The sequence below is a fragment of the Symphalangus syndactylus genome, chromosome X (assembly GCF_028878055.3).
Source record: "Symphalangus syndactylus isolate Jambi chromosome X, NHGRI_mSymSyn1-v2.1_pri, whole genome shotgun sequence".
In the NCBI taxonomy this organism is placed as follows: domain Eukaryota; kingdom Metazoa; phylum Chordata; class Mammalia; order Primates; family Hylobatidae; genus Symphalangus; species Symphalangus syndactylus.
The window spans coordinates 154,049,264-154,061,753 of record NC_072447.2 but is presented as its reverse complement, the minus strand read 5'-3'; the positions used below and the strand labels follow the sequence as shown (position 1 = coordinate 154,061,753).

At 46.4% G+C, this 12,490-nt stretch overlaps 1 protein-coding gene across 3 annotated transcripts in view; it reads right to left on the bottom strand.

The window, feature by feature from the left end:
* PASD1 (PAS domain containing repressor 1) overlaps positions 1–8,904 on the bottom strand; it is a 108,281-nt gene extending 99,377 nt beyond the window's left edge. For 2 of the 3 annotated variants that reach the window (XM_055267558.2, XM_055267559.2), the window contains exon 1: positions 8,721–8,899. The gene's annotated coding sequence lies outside the window, so the exon portion shown is untranslated. Of the gene's footprint in view, positions 1–8,720 lie in introns of all 3 variants that reach the window. The other variant, XM_055267560.1, reaches the window with a different exon arrangement.
* Between the last annotated feature and the right edge of the window lie 3,586 nt (positions 8,905–12,490).

Here is a 12,490-nt window from a genome sequence, read left to right as displayed (position 1 = left end):
ACATATATAAACGAACAGAAAAATTTAAACTGTAGAGAACCCGAAAGTATTACAGATTATAGTGGAATATTTTAGGCCACTCCCAGTCCATATTTATTACGGTTTCCTCTACTTGATGCCGTAGGAATTTACCAAGGAAGAAAGAATACAGTTTCTAGGACAGCGGGTTCTACATTTCTGGCTTCTGGGCAAATCAAGTTATCTACAGTTGATTTCAAATACTTTTATTTATTTATTCATCATTCATGCCCCCAAACATACTATGGGCAAGGCACTGTGTCTGCTGTTTTCATTGCTATTGTTATTGTTGTTGTTGTTGTGGGGGGTTTTCGTAAATCAAAAGGACCTAAAGAAAAATTAAAATATTATTTCAAAGAAGAGCTATAGCTCTTATAACTTACAACTGTCAAAATAATTCTCTAAAAATTGAGCAGCTGGAACGTTAAAAGGTGTTAAGAAAAATCAAATGAGAAAATCAAAGCGGTCAAGTCAGGCTAGATTCTCTAACTGAAGATGCTAACATTTTTATTTACTATGCGAGATATCTGGGCACTACTCAAATTTTCTGAGAATTGACTCACAAGATCAAACTAATTTTAAAAGAGGATGCAAGGGGAGCTCAAGCAGACAGGCTGAGAAGAGGTTCGAGGTTAGCTGTTGCAGAAAGAAGAGAAAAAGGTTGCAAGAGAGGATGACTCCCAGACATGCTATGAAGGAGGCAGACTAATATGAGAAGGAACAAAGATTAAGAATTAGATGTGTCGCTACTGTTATGGGCCTGGGGCAGTGGGAGCTAAAGTAGCTGAAAGTCAAAAGGGGAGAGTGTTTTTTCCTAAAGAAAAACTGAATCGTGGAAAAGTACTGAGAGAAAAGTCATCAACTTTAGGTTCTCCTGCATGCTTAGGCATCAATGAGACATGGAAGAAACTCCAACCTCTATTTGACAAGAATTGTCAATTTGACCACATAGACATGAGTCGGACAGATGACTTGGAAGTCTCTTTCAGCTTGGGGAATCCATGACTCTACAAGACATGTTCACAGAGAATATTTGAAATTAGACGAATCACTTGAGTGCCCCAAGGGAGTGACATGGGGAAAAGAAGATAAGCCCTTGGAAATATTCTATTAGATGGGTGGAGGGAAAACACAGCAGCAAGGAGAGAGAAAAGAGCCAAAGCAACTAAGGAGGAGATGAGCACAGATGGCAGCAGCCTCTCCACTTTGGACAAAAACAAAGCAGCTCAGGATCCCAGAGGAAACTAGAAACGAACTGGAAAAGACAGATAAAGACATAACGTTGTTTTGCATAATGCCAAAGGACAACAATTTCAGCACTCTAGAACTCTATGGCACCTCAGTCTGTTCCATTTTAATAATCTGTTCTTCCCAAGTAACGTCTTAAGTGCAAGTTTTGCCAATGTTCAATTTATTAGCAATGACATTTACAAAATCGCCTCAATCCACTTTTCTTCCTGGAAACACCTAACCTGAGTGATCCCCCAGCCTTGCACAAAGCCTATCTGTCCATAAAGGCTTAGCTGGCCTCTGTCATGAGGGGGCCTTTGGACAAAGGAGAGAGATTTGCATAAAGGTGGTCAGCTTAATACAGCCCCTGTTTGAGGCTGTACAGCATTGAAAGGGCCATTCTCCAACCTGGCAGTGTAATCCTAATGGAGAGCTTTTGTCCCTGAGGCTGTGGTGGGCCGCTTTATTCAGCTGACAATCCACAGTAAAACAATGAATCAACCACCTCCTTTTAGTAAAGCTAAGGCAGCTGGCAGCCCACAGTCCTGACAGCTTACCACATAAGAAGCAGGACAATTACCAGCCTCAGACCCAAAAGGTGCTCCATGAGGGAGTGACCACAGCCAGGGCTCCTGGCGGCATGCTGGGCATTTACCACTCAAGACAAAGGTCCCACAGCCCAATCTCCACACAGGAAAGGGGCTGTGGGAGTGCCAGCAAAGCTGTTCCCTACAATACTTCCCAAAGAGATCAAACCCTTTCATCACTATGTAGCTCCTTGGCCAGTTTTGTGGAGCTCTACAATCATTCCCCTTTAGAATTCTGGGAACGAGCCAGGCTTCTTGTTTCTTTTTACAATTTCATTTTTTAAAAGGAAATTTATTTTAGGTTTCTTTTTTAAAGAGTGCCAAATTTACAAAATAGAAAGGAGAGACAACACAAGCATAATTCTACCACTCTGAAGGAAACATTGACATATTAGAGTATTTCTTTCCAGTCTATTTTACACGGCTGTGAACATTCTGTAAATACAGTTTTTAAATCAGAGCAAGTCTGAGTAGGGAAACAAACCCTTTAGCAATTAGGTTTCTAATTAGGTTTCTCCTAATTTATTTTACTTTATTTCAACTTTGAGAAGAGGAACAGAATCCTAACTTCCTTTAAATCCCTTATCTTCAAGTAATCCCCAGCCTAACCCCCAGTTCTCCTGAATCCTACCCCACTATTCTGCCTACTGCAGGGATGCCTTATCCCAAAAAGCAGAGAAGTTGTCTCCTAGAAGCCGTTGAATCATTTTTTAAAAAGGGCCATGTCCATACATAAAAATCTATACCCAACAAAATTAATTTAAGATGGATATATAAATTAAGCATCAATATCACTTAAAAGGTCAAAAAATATATACCACTGAGTGAAAAGGTTGACAATGTATGAGCCACATTGTTCTCAAATTAGAAAAAGGGGCCAAGGAAACCTTCCACTTCCTGAAAGAAATGCTATGGACCTCCTCACTTAAAATTATCTCTGTAATTGTTGCTGACTCTTGGCTACCTGATGCCAGAGCCCCTCTCCGCACCCCACCCTCAGCCCCCACTCCTGTGCCATTCCTTTTCTCAATGCTGATGGTTAAGACACTTGCCCATTAACGTGAAGCTCTGCAAATGCCCTGGCTGCCAGCTACAATATACTCTCTGTTCTATACACTTCAAATGCCTTCTCTAATCACAAGTTAGAACCTTACACGAAAGCTCTACCTTGTTTCTTGTGGAATGTATAAAAAAACGAAACAACTCTCAATGAGAGTTTCCAGATTCTTCATGTTGATTGACTTTGTTTGTGAATTTCACCTTAAAGTACAATCATTTTGTGCAGAAAGACTTCAATTTCCCCCTCAAATTCCTGCCTGTTACTTTAAAGCTTTCTCATTTCAAAGTGCTGTGTGGTTCATGCCTTACAGCACAGCTTACACCTATATTTCTGAAGATGATTGGCAAAGGAGGCTGATATGGGAGACGGAAAAGAGTAAACAGCCCTAAGTCCTCTGTGAGGAATACCCAGGAATGTTTCAAAGTGATCTTGACACAGCCCAAGGAAGAGAGTGAAACTGCCACAATTTATTGTCTATACTAAGGAATATATTTATTGCTTTCTACTAGGAACTATTAACCTACAAGTTCATTCTCCCAACTGGGAGACCTAAAGTTAGAGGAGAGCAAGCCAACAAAATATACTTGCCTTAATCCACACTTTAAAATTAATAATCCAGTGACTTAAGTAGGGGGAACTGCAAAATCAATGGAAATCAACACCCCTCTTGAGATCAGAATTCTTGGGATCTAGTCCCAGCTCTGCACTAGCTGTGTGACCTCAGGCAAGTCACCTAGCCTGTCTGAGTACCTGTAAAATGGTGCTAAGCCCTGGCCTCCCTACCGCATATGGCCACTCTCAGGAGGATCAGATACCACACGGATGGAGAAGTTCACTGAAAAGTCTAAGGTGCATTGCTCACCCACGTATTTGGTGAAATGTCTCAAATGATAAGGATCACCTTAACCTTGAATGTTAAGGTTCACCTTAACAAGGAGACAAGCTTAAAGAAAGACACACTAGGAGTTCAACACTTCTTGGATCCTTTCCCTAAATATCAGTAGTATTCATGAAATCAACAAATATTGCAGCAAGTGAAACATACATCATCAAAAAAATAAAAACAAAAAGGAGAAATCTTGGAACATTGTGTGCATACATACATTATGGTTAAATATCAATGCAGAAAGAAGAACAGTATTCACATTCATGAATTTAGGCTTTAATTTCCAAAGCTAAATATTAGCTTGATTGAGTAATATCGTGTGCCTTGATCTCAGGTATTAGCATATAAAAGAGCTGATGGCCCTTAGCTCCCTGCCATCCCAAAGGTACAACTTGTATATTTAAATATGGGGGACATTTATTAGTGGTCATGAACACTCTATAATCAAGGAACAACCAGTTACCTAAACAATGTGCTTAATTGTTAGAAATAGAATCAGAAGAAAAACTCATGAACATCCAAAACATCCTACCCTACTGGGACATTAGCTAGACTCAAGTCAGAACACACACACTCCATAAATACATATCAAATAACAAGAACGGTATTCCAGTTCTCATAAACAACATTTGGAAGTCAATTTAATATTTATATAGTATTTGGAGAAAGCCTTGCCGAAATCTTAAGCCCTTGATAAAGGACAAGGGGCAAATGTAAAGTTTCAGTGTAAACTGGGACGTCAAATGTAGTTTGTATTTTCCATTAAAAAATATGACAATTGTTCGGGCGTGGTGGCTCACACTTGTAATCCCAGAACTTTGGGAGGCCGAGGCGGGCAGATCGCTTGAGCTCAAGAGCTCAAGACCAGCCTGGACAACATAGCAAAACCCTGCAGTCTCTACAAAAAATACAAAAATTAGCCGGGCATAGTGGCATATGCCTGTGGTCCCAGCTACTCAGGAGGGTGAGGTGAGAGGATCGCTTGAGCCCGGGAGGCAGAGGTTGCAGTGAGCCAAGATCATGCCACTGTACTCCAGACTGGGTGACAGAGTGAGACCCTGTCTCAAACAAACAAAACAAAACAAAACAAAAAGACAATTGCTTAGATCTTGTCTTTTAGGAGACTGACTTTCGGGGAGTACCTCCTTGAAAATCTAGTGGAAGCCTTTGTCACACAGACCTTTGCCTATCAACATTCAGACAGAATCTAAGTTACATCAGCATGACTAGACACAGCAGCTGTTTATGGCTAGAGCAGGGTAGGCATTGACTCATTTCCCTGACACCAGAGCCACAAAGAGGTGCTAGTAGTCCCCAGAAGCCTCTGCCAAAAAGAAACCTTGAGGACACTGCATCTTTATTTCCAGCTGTGACTACTCCTTTGAGCTCTGGCTCTAGAAGCATATACAGTGCCTTCCTAGATGCTTCACCAGCACCTTATGCTCAGGTCCAAAACTAAACTTACCCAAATTGCTCCTGGTCCCGGTGCTCCTCATCTCATTGAGTGGAATCAGTTGTATAAAACAAAAACTTGTAGGATCATTGCTAACAGCTCCCTCTCCTTCACTCTGCCTCCAAACAACCCAGCCCAGCAAATCCTGATGAGTCCACCTCTAAATCAGGTGTGGTACGTATGGTTGAGCATCCCTGACTCGAAAATCGAAAATCCAAAATCTGAAATGCTCTAAAATCTGAAAATTTATTTTATTTATTTATTTATTTATTTATTTATTTATTTATTTATTTTGAGACAGATTTCACTCTTGTTTTCTAGGCTGGAATGCAGTGGTGCAATCTCGGCTCACCACAACCTCCACCTCCCAGGTTCAAGCAATTCTTCTGTCTCAGCAACCTGAGTGGCTGGGATTACAGGCGCGCGCCAGGCTTAGCAGAGACGGGGTTTTTCCATGTTGGTCAGGCTGGTCTCGAACTCCTGACCTCAGGTGATCCACCTGCCTCAGCCTCCCAAAGTGCTGGGACTACAGGCGTGAGCCACCACGTCCGGACAAAATCTGAAACTTTTTAAGTGTAAATATGACACTCAAAGGAAATGCTCACTGGAACATTTTTGGACTTCAGATTTTCAGATTAGGGATGCTCACCCAGTAAGCATAATGCAAATACATGTATTCCAAAATCTGAAATCTGATACACTTTTGGTCCCAAGCATTTTGGATAAAGGATATCAACCTGTATAGGGAATCACTTTCTTAAAATCCTGCCATGGCTCCCTACTGTCCAAGAAATGAAAGGCAACCCCTCAAACTGATCCCTCCTCTTTCAAAGGCCACAAGGGTAGCCACCCTCACCTGGTCACCTCCTGCTTCGGAAAATGCTAGGCATTTTTGCTCCTCCATCATTTTGTTAGTATGTGTGTCTCCCTCTGCCTTCTCCTTCCAGAGTTATTAATCTCATAATTCAAAACCCAATCTAAATCTTCCTCTTTGGGGAAGATGGGCTGAGGCCCTAACCCAGGATAAATTGATCACTCCCTTCTCTTTGAAGTCCAGTGTCTGGGTTTCTTATTCACATATTATAGCTCAAAGCAAATAATGGGATATAATAATTTGTTTGCACATTTCTCTGCTCCACTAGCCTATGGACTCCCTAAAAGCTTGCATCTTTATTCTCAGTTGCTTTGCCCTATATCTTAGCTCAAAACGTGCCTCTAACAGAACTTTTGAATATGTGTTGAATGAAATGTTGCGACTAAAACCAGGAGAGTTAAACTACACTTTTATCACAAATTTTCGTTTTACTACCAACAACCAAATGCTCTCCCCATAATCCTAATTACCCTATCAACCCTATCAGCTTTCAGTTAAGAGTAGGAGGATTTCTAGTCTAATTCTTATCACCCAAGAAACTGGGTATCTGTGAATTACTTTGCAAAGAAATCTGCACATAAAGGCCAGCCATTAGAAAACCACTTCTGGCCGGGCGCGGTGGCTCACGCCTGTAATCCCAGCACTTTGGGAGGCGAAGGCACGCGGATCACGAGGTCAGGAGATGGAGACCATCCTGGCTAACATGGTGAAACCCCGTCTCTACTAAAAATACAAAAAAATTAGCCGGGCATGGTAGCGGGTGCCTGTAGTCCCAGCTACTTGGCAGGCTGAGGCAGGGGAGGCAGAGCTTGCAGTGAGCCGAGATCGCGCCAGTTGCACTCCAGCCTGGGCCAGAGCGAGACTCCGTCTCAAAAAAAAAAAGAAAAAAGAAAAAAGAAAGCCACTTCCCACTGGCTCCTGACTTGCTGGGAAAAGAAAAGGGGAAAAGAAAAGAGGAACAGCCCTCACGCCTGTTCTTTGCTGATGGAAGAAAGGTCCAATTCCCGCCCCCACATCCTCCCTCCATCACTGCCAACTCTCCCAAGGAAGTGCTAGGCTAATTTCAAAGACAGATGTCTCTCTAAGTAAGTACTGACAGATTGGAGGGCATCTACTGGCTACATTGGCCTGAATACTTTCAAAGTCATGAGTCCAATGCTTTCTGCCCATTCTCTTTAGTTTGGTGGAAAGGATTTTCTTTTGCTGCCTGAGTGCCTTTACCCCTCAGTACTCTCTGTTCTAGAACTGGCAGAGAAATAAGCACAATCAATCTACTTTAGATACAACTGAGCTTACTGAAAGAACTAAGGTTAGAGAAAAGCACAGCCAGTCAGTAGGGATACCTCAAAAAAACCAGGACGCCTGATTCTGTTCCTGGATCCCTTTTGGAGTATGACTTTGCCACCTGCCTTTCCTGGCATATTGAGTGGTGTATGGCATGCATATTACATAGTCCAGGATAGATTAATTTACATTCTTGATTTTATACATTGGAAAGTTATGTTCCCTTAAGATGGATGAGTAACTGATAAAATATTGTCTTATGAGTTGTAATTTTTGAAGGAAGTTTTGACTGAAAATACGGGGTCTTGCTCTGTTGCTCAGGCTGGGGTGCCGTGGTTCATTCACGACTCACTGCAACCTCGAACTCCCAGGCTCAAGCAATCCCTCCCACCTCTGCCTCCTGACTAGTTGGGCACCACATGCCCAGCTAATTTTTTTTTTTTAATTTTTGTAGAGAACAGGTCTCGCTAAGTCTGCCCTAGCTGGTCTCAAACTCAGCCTTACGAGTAGCTGAGACTAAGGTGCCTGCCACCGCACCCACGTTTGCCTCCATTATAGGTCTTCAGATACATGGATACATGGCTGCTGCCATTTTCACGCTAATCTGACTCCATTTTGTGAAAACACATTTTCTAAGGTAGCCACAACTTCTGTGCTCTCCATCTAAGTGTGACCAAATACACATCCTGACATAAACTCCTCATCATTTGAAATCCAAAAAAGCAAAAAACAAACCCAAACAACAACAAAAACTTCAAGCAGATCCTTTGAAAAGCCACTACTGCCTTGAAAATTCTTAAATCTGAGACTTCACGCGCACAAACTGCTCAGTCTGCTAAAAGCCAGGCAAACCTCTCGATATGTGCGCCCACCCCAGCACACCATCCTCGACTGTGGTAATGGAGACGTGCCCCAGCCCTACCGGACAGAGCCTGGCGTTCTCACCCGAACCGCCCGCTCAGGCCGGCCTATTCGCGACACCACACACTTTCCTTTCTTCCCAACTCTGCTTCAATTTCTCGAACTGTCCAAAGAAAAATCAATGGGTGCCTCCTATGGTGCACCAGCGATGGTGCCCAATGCAGGAGGAGGTTCAGAATGTTGGGGTCTTCCTCGTGCAACCCCCAGCTACCCACCGCCACCCCTCCCCCTCTGCCTCATCCCAACCAACCTTCCCAGGATGACCAGGGAAACGAGGGTCCTGCAGGGAATGTCTCTGATGGAGTAGCTTGGGCTCCTCAGCCACCGAGGGACAAAGGGGCTGGCTCCCCGCCGCCACCCCAAGGCATTTTACTTTGGAGTAGCTTTCATTAACAGACTTCACTCACCCTTGTGGAAGTCTTCACTGCTGGAGGCCGTAGGGACTTGGGGTGCCTTGAAGCTCCTCCCTGTGGTCTCCGGTGAGAGCCCGGGAGCCTGGTGGGCACCCGGAAAGTCTGCAAATGAGGAGCAGCGCCTAACTGACTCCTCAAGCGGTGAGCTCCCCAGGGAAGTGCGCGGGCGCCAGAGTGCAAAGCTCGTGGTGGGGGCGTGGCAGAGGGCGGGGTGGGCACGGAGGCAGCATGGCGGCAGAAGTGGGGGGAGGAGTGGTAGCATTTTTCCCTAGACCTCGCGATGTTAAGGTCCGAGATAACTACTGCCTCTGGAACTGGGGGTGCAGATAAGCCACTTCAACGTAGCCCTTACATTGTCGAGTCAAAAGGTTCCACCCCAGTCCAGGCTCTCCACCCTCCCTGCAACCCTGAGCACTACCCGAGCAGCACCTAATGGAGCCCAGAAAACGTATGGATCCCAGAAAAGAGGGGTCTTTTTGAATCCAATCATGGCTCTATTGTGGAACTGAGAGGTGACAGTGTGCTGGCAGCCCTCGCAGCCCTCACTCGATCTCCGCACCTCCTCAGCCTTGGCGCCCACTCTGGCTGCCCTTGAGGAGCCCTTCAGCCCATCGCTGCACTGTGGGAGCCACTTTCTGGGCTGGCTAAGGCCAGAAGCGGCTCCCTCAGCTTGCGGGGAGGTGTGGCGGGAGAGGCATCGGCGGGAACTGGGGCTGCGCATGGCACTTGTGGGCCAGCGCGAGTTCCGGGTGGGGGTGGGCTCAGCGGCACCGCACTCGGAGCAGCCGGCCGGCAAGCCCCAGGCAGTGAAGGGCTTAGTACCTGGGCCAGCAGCTGCTGTGCTCAATTTCTCGCCCGGCCTTAGCTGCCTCCCCATGAGGCAGGGCTTGGGACCTGCAGGCTGCCATGCCTGAGCCTCCCCCCCCCGCCCCCCCGCCCCCCCCGCCCCCCCCGCCCCCCCCGCCCCCCACCTTCCCCCCGCCCCCCGTCTCCCCCCACCCCCCGCCTCCCCCGTCCCCCTGCCCAAGCCCCAGCCCCCTGCCCCCCTCCCCTGGCCCCACCCCCACCACCCGCCCTGCGCTGTCGGCTCCTGCGCCGATGGAGCCTTGCCGAGGAGTGCCGCTCCCTGCTCCACTGCGCCCAGTCCCATCCACCGCCCAAGGGCTGAGTGCGGGGGCACAGGGCAGAACTGGCAGGCAGCTCCACCTGTGGTCCCCTGTGGGATCCACTGGGTGAAGTCAGCTGGGCTCCTGAGTCTGGTGGAGACTTGGAGAGTCTTTATGTCTAGCTAAGGGATTGTAAATACACCAATCAGCACTCTGTATCTAGCTCAAGGTTTGTAAACACACCAGTCAGCACCCTGTGTCTAGCTCAGGGTTTGTGAATGCACCAGTTGGCACTCTATCTAGTTAATCTGGTGGGGACTTGGAGAACCTTTATGTCTAGCTAAGGGATTGTAAATGCACGAATCGGCACTCTGTATCTAGCTCAAGGTTTGTAAACACACCAATCAGCACTCTGTGTCTAGCTCAGGGTTTGTAAATACACCAATCGACACTCTGTATCTAGCTAATCTAGTGGGGATGTGGAGAACTTTTGTGTCTAGCTCAGGGACTGTAAACACACCAATCAGCACCCTGTCAAAATGGACCGATCGGTTCTCTGTAAAATGGACCAATCAGCAGGATGTGGGTGGGGCCAGATAAGGGGATAAAAGCAGGCTGCCTGAGCCAGCAGTGGAAATCTGCCCGGGTCCCCTTCCACACTGTGGAAACTTTGTTCTTTCGCTCTTTGCAATAAATCTTGCTGCTCCTCACTCTTTGGGTCCACACTGCCTTTATGAGCTGTAACACTCACCGCAAAGGTCTGTAGCTTCACTCCTGAAGCCAGCGAGACCACGAACCCACCAGGAGGAACAAACTCCAGACGCACCGCCTTAAGAGCTGTAACACTCACCGTGGAGGTCTGCAGCTTCACTACTGAGCCAGCGAGACCATGGACCCACCAGAAGGAAGAAACTCTGAACACATCTGAACATCACAAGGAACAAACTCTGGACACGCCACCTTTAAGAACTGTAACACTCGCTGCAAGGGTCTGGGGCTTCATTCTTGAAGTCAGTGAGACCAAAACCCACCAATTCTGGACACATTTTGGCAACCACGAAGGGACCATCGCCTATTGCCAAGCAGTGAGACTATCACCTAGCGATGAGACCATCGCCTATCGCTGAGACCATCGCCTATCGCTGAGCGGCAAGACTATCGCCTATCGCCAAGCAGTGAGTACCATCGGACCCCTTTCGCTTGCTATTCTGTCCTATTTTTCCTTAGAATTCAGGGGCTAAATACCGGGCACCTGTCGGCCAGTTAAAAGCGATTAGCGCAGCCGCTGGACTAAAGACACGGGTGTCAGGCTTTCTGGGAAAGGGCTCTCTAACAACCCCCAACTCTTAGGAGTTGGGAGCGTTGGTTTGCCTAGAAACAGCTTCCGCTTTTCCTGTACTTTTGGGCTGAGCCAAGGGTCGACAGAGAGGAAAGCCATGCAGCTCCGGGGTCCCGACAACAAGTTGGTTGACCCTGCGGCCATGAGTGGAACTCTCAAAGGCATGTTGCCCAAGCGAGACTCACCCATCTATCCTATCTATCCTGACCCTTGCCCCCTGGGTCCTAATGCCTGCCATACAAACTTCCTCTTGCTTCTCTTCTCCAAGGTTAGTCCCGCTTCTAAAAATTGTTACCTGTCTCTGGTGCTTTTCTAGTTTCTCCTATAAGAATGATTTCTAGTATAAACTCCAAGACTCTGTTACCTTCTTTAGGTACCCGGGCTCACCAATCAGAAAGACATAACTTTTGCCCAAAGACCCGTGATAGTGGGGACTACCTGGAATTTTAGGATCCCTCCTCTCCTCAGACTAATAAGCCTAACAAAAGCTATTCCTGGAGCTAGGATATCGGGAGCCTCATAAATTGTATCCTTCCTATTCATATAAGTGAGGACAAAAGGTGTCACTCTTCCAACCCTGGAGATCCCTTCCCTCCCTCAGGGTATGGCCCTCCAGTTCATTTTTGGGGCATAACATCTTTATAGGACATGGGTAAAGTCCCAATACTAACAGGAGAATGCTTAGGACTCTAACAGGTTTTCGAGAATGCATCGGTAAGGGCCACTAAATCCGATTTTTTTTGGTTGGTCCTACTTGTGGTCTAGGAGGACAGGCAATGGTGCAGGTTTTCGAGAATGTGTCAGTAAGGGCCACTAAATCTGACCTTCCTCGGTCCTCCATGTGGTCTGGGAGGAAAACTAGTGTTTCTGCTGCTGCATCGGTGAGTGCAACTATTCCGATCAGCAGGGTCCAGGGACTGTTGCAGGTTGTTGGGCAGGGGTTGTTTCTGCTTCAGCATTGGTGAGCGCAACTATTCCGATCAGCAGGGTCCAGGGACCGTTGCAGGTTCTTGGGCAAGGGGAGAAACAAAACAAACAAAAACCGTGGGCGGTTTTGTCTTTTAGATGGGAAACACTCAGGCATCAACAGGTTCACCCTTGAAATGCATTCTAAGCCACTGGGACCAATTTGACCCACAAACCCTGAAAAAGAGGTGGCTCATTTTTTTCTGCAGTACGGCTTGGCCCCAGTATTCTCTCTCTGATGGGGATAAATGGCCACCTGAGGGAAGTACAAATTACAATACTATCCTGCAGCTTGACCTTTTCTGTAAGAGAGAAGGCAAATGGAGTGAAATACCTTATGTCCAAGCTTTCTT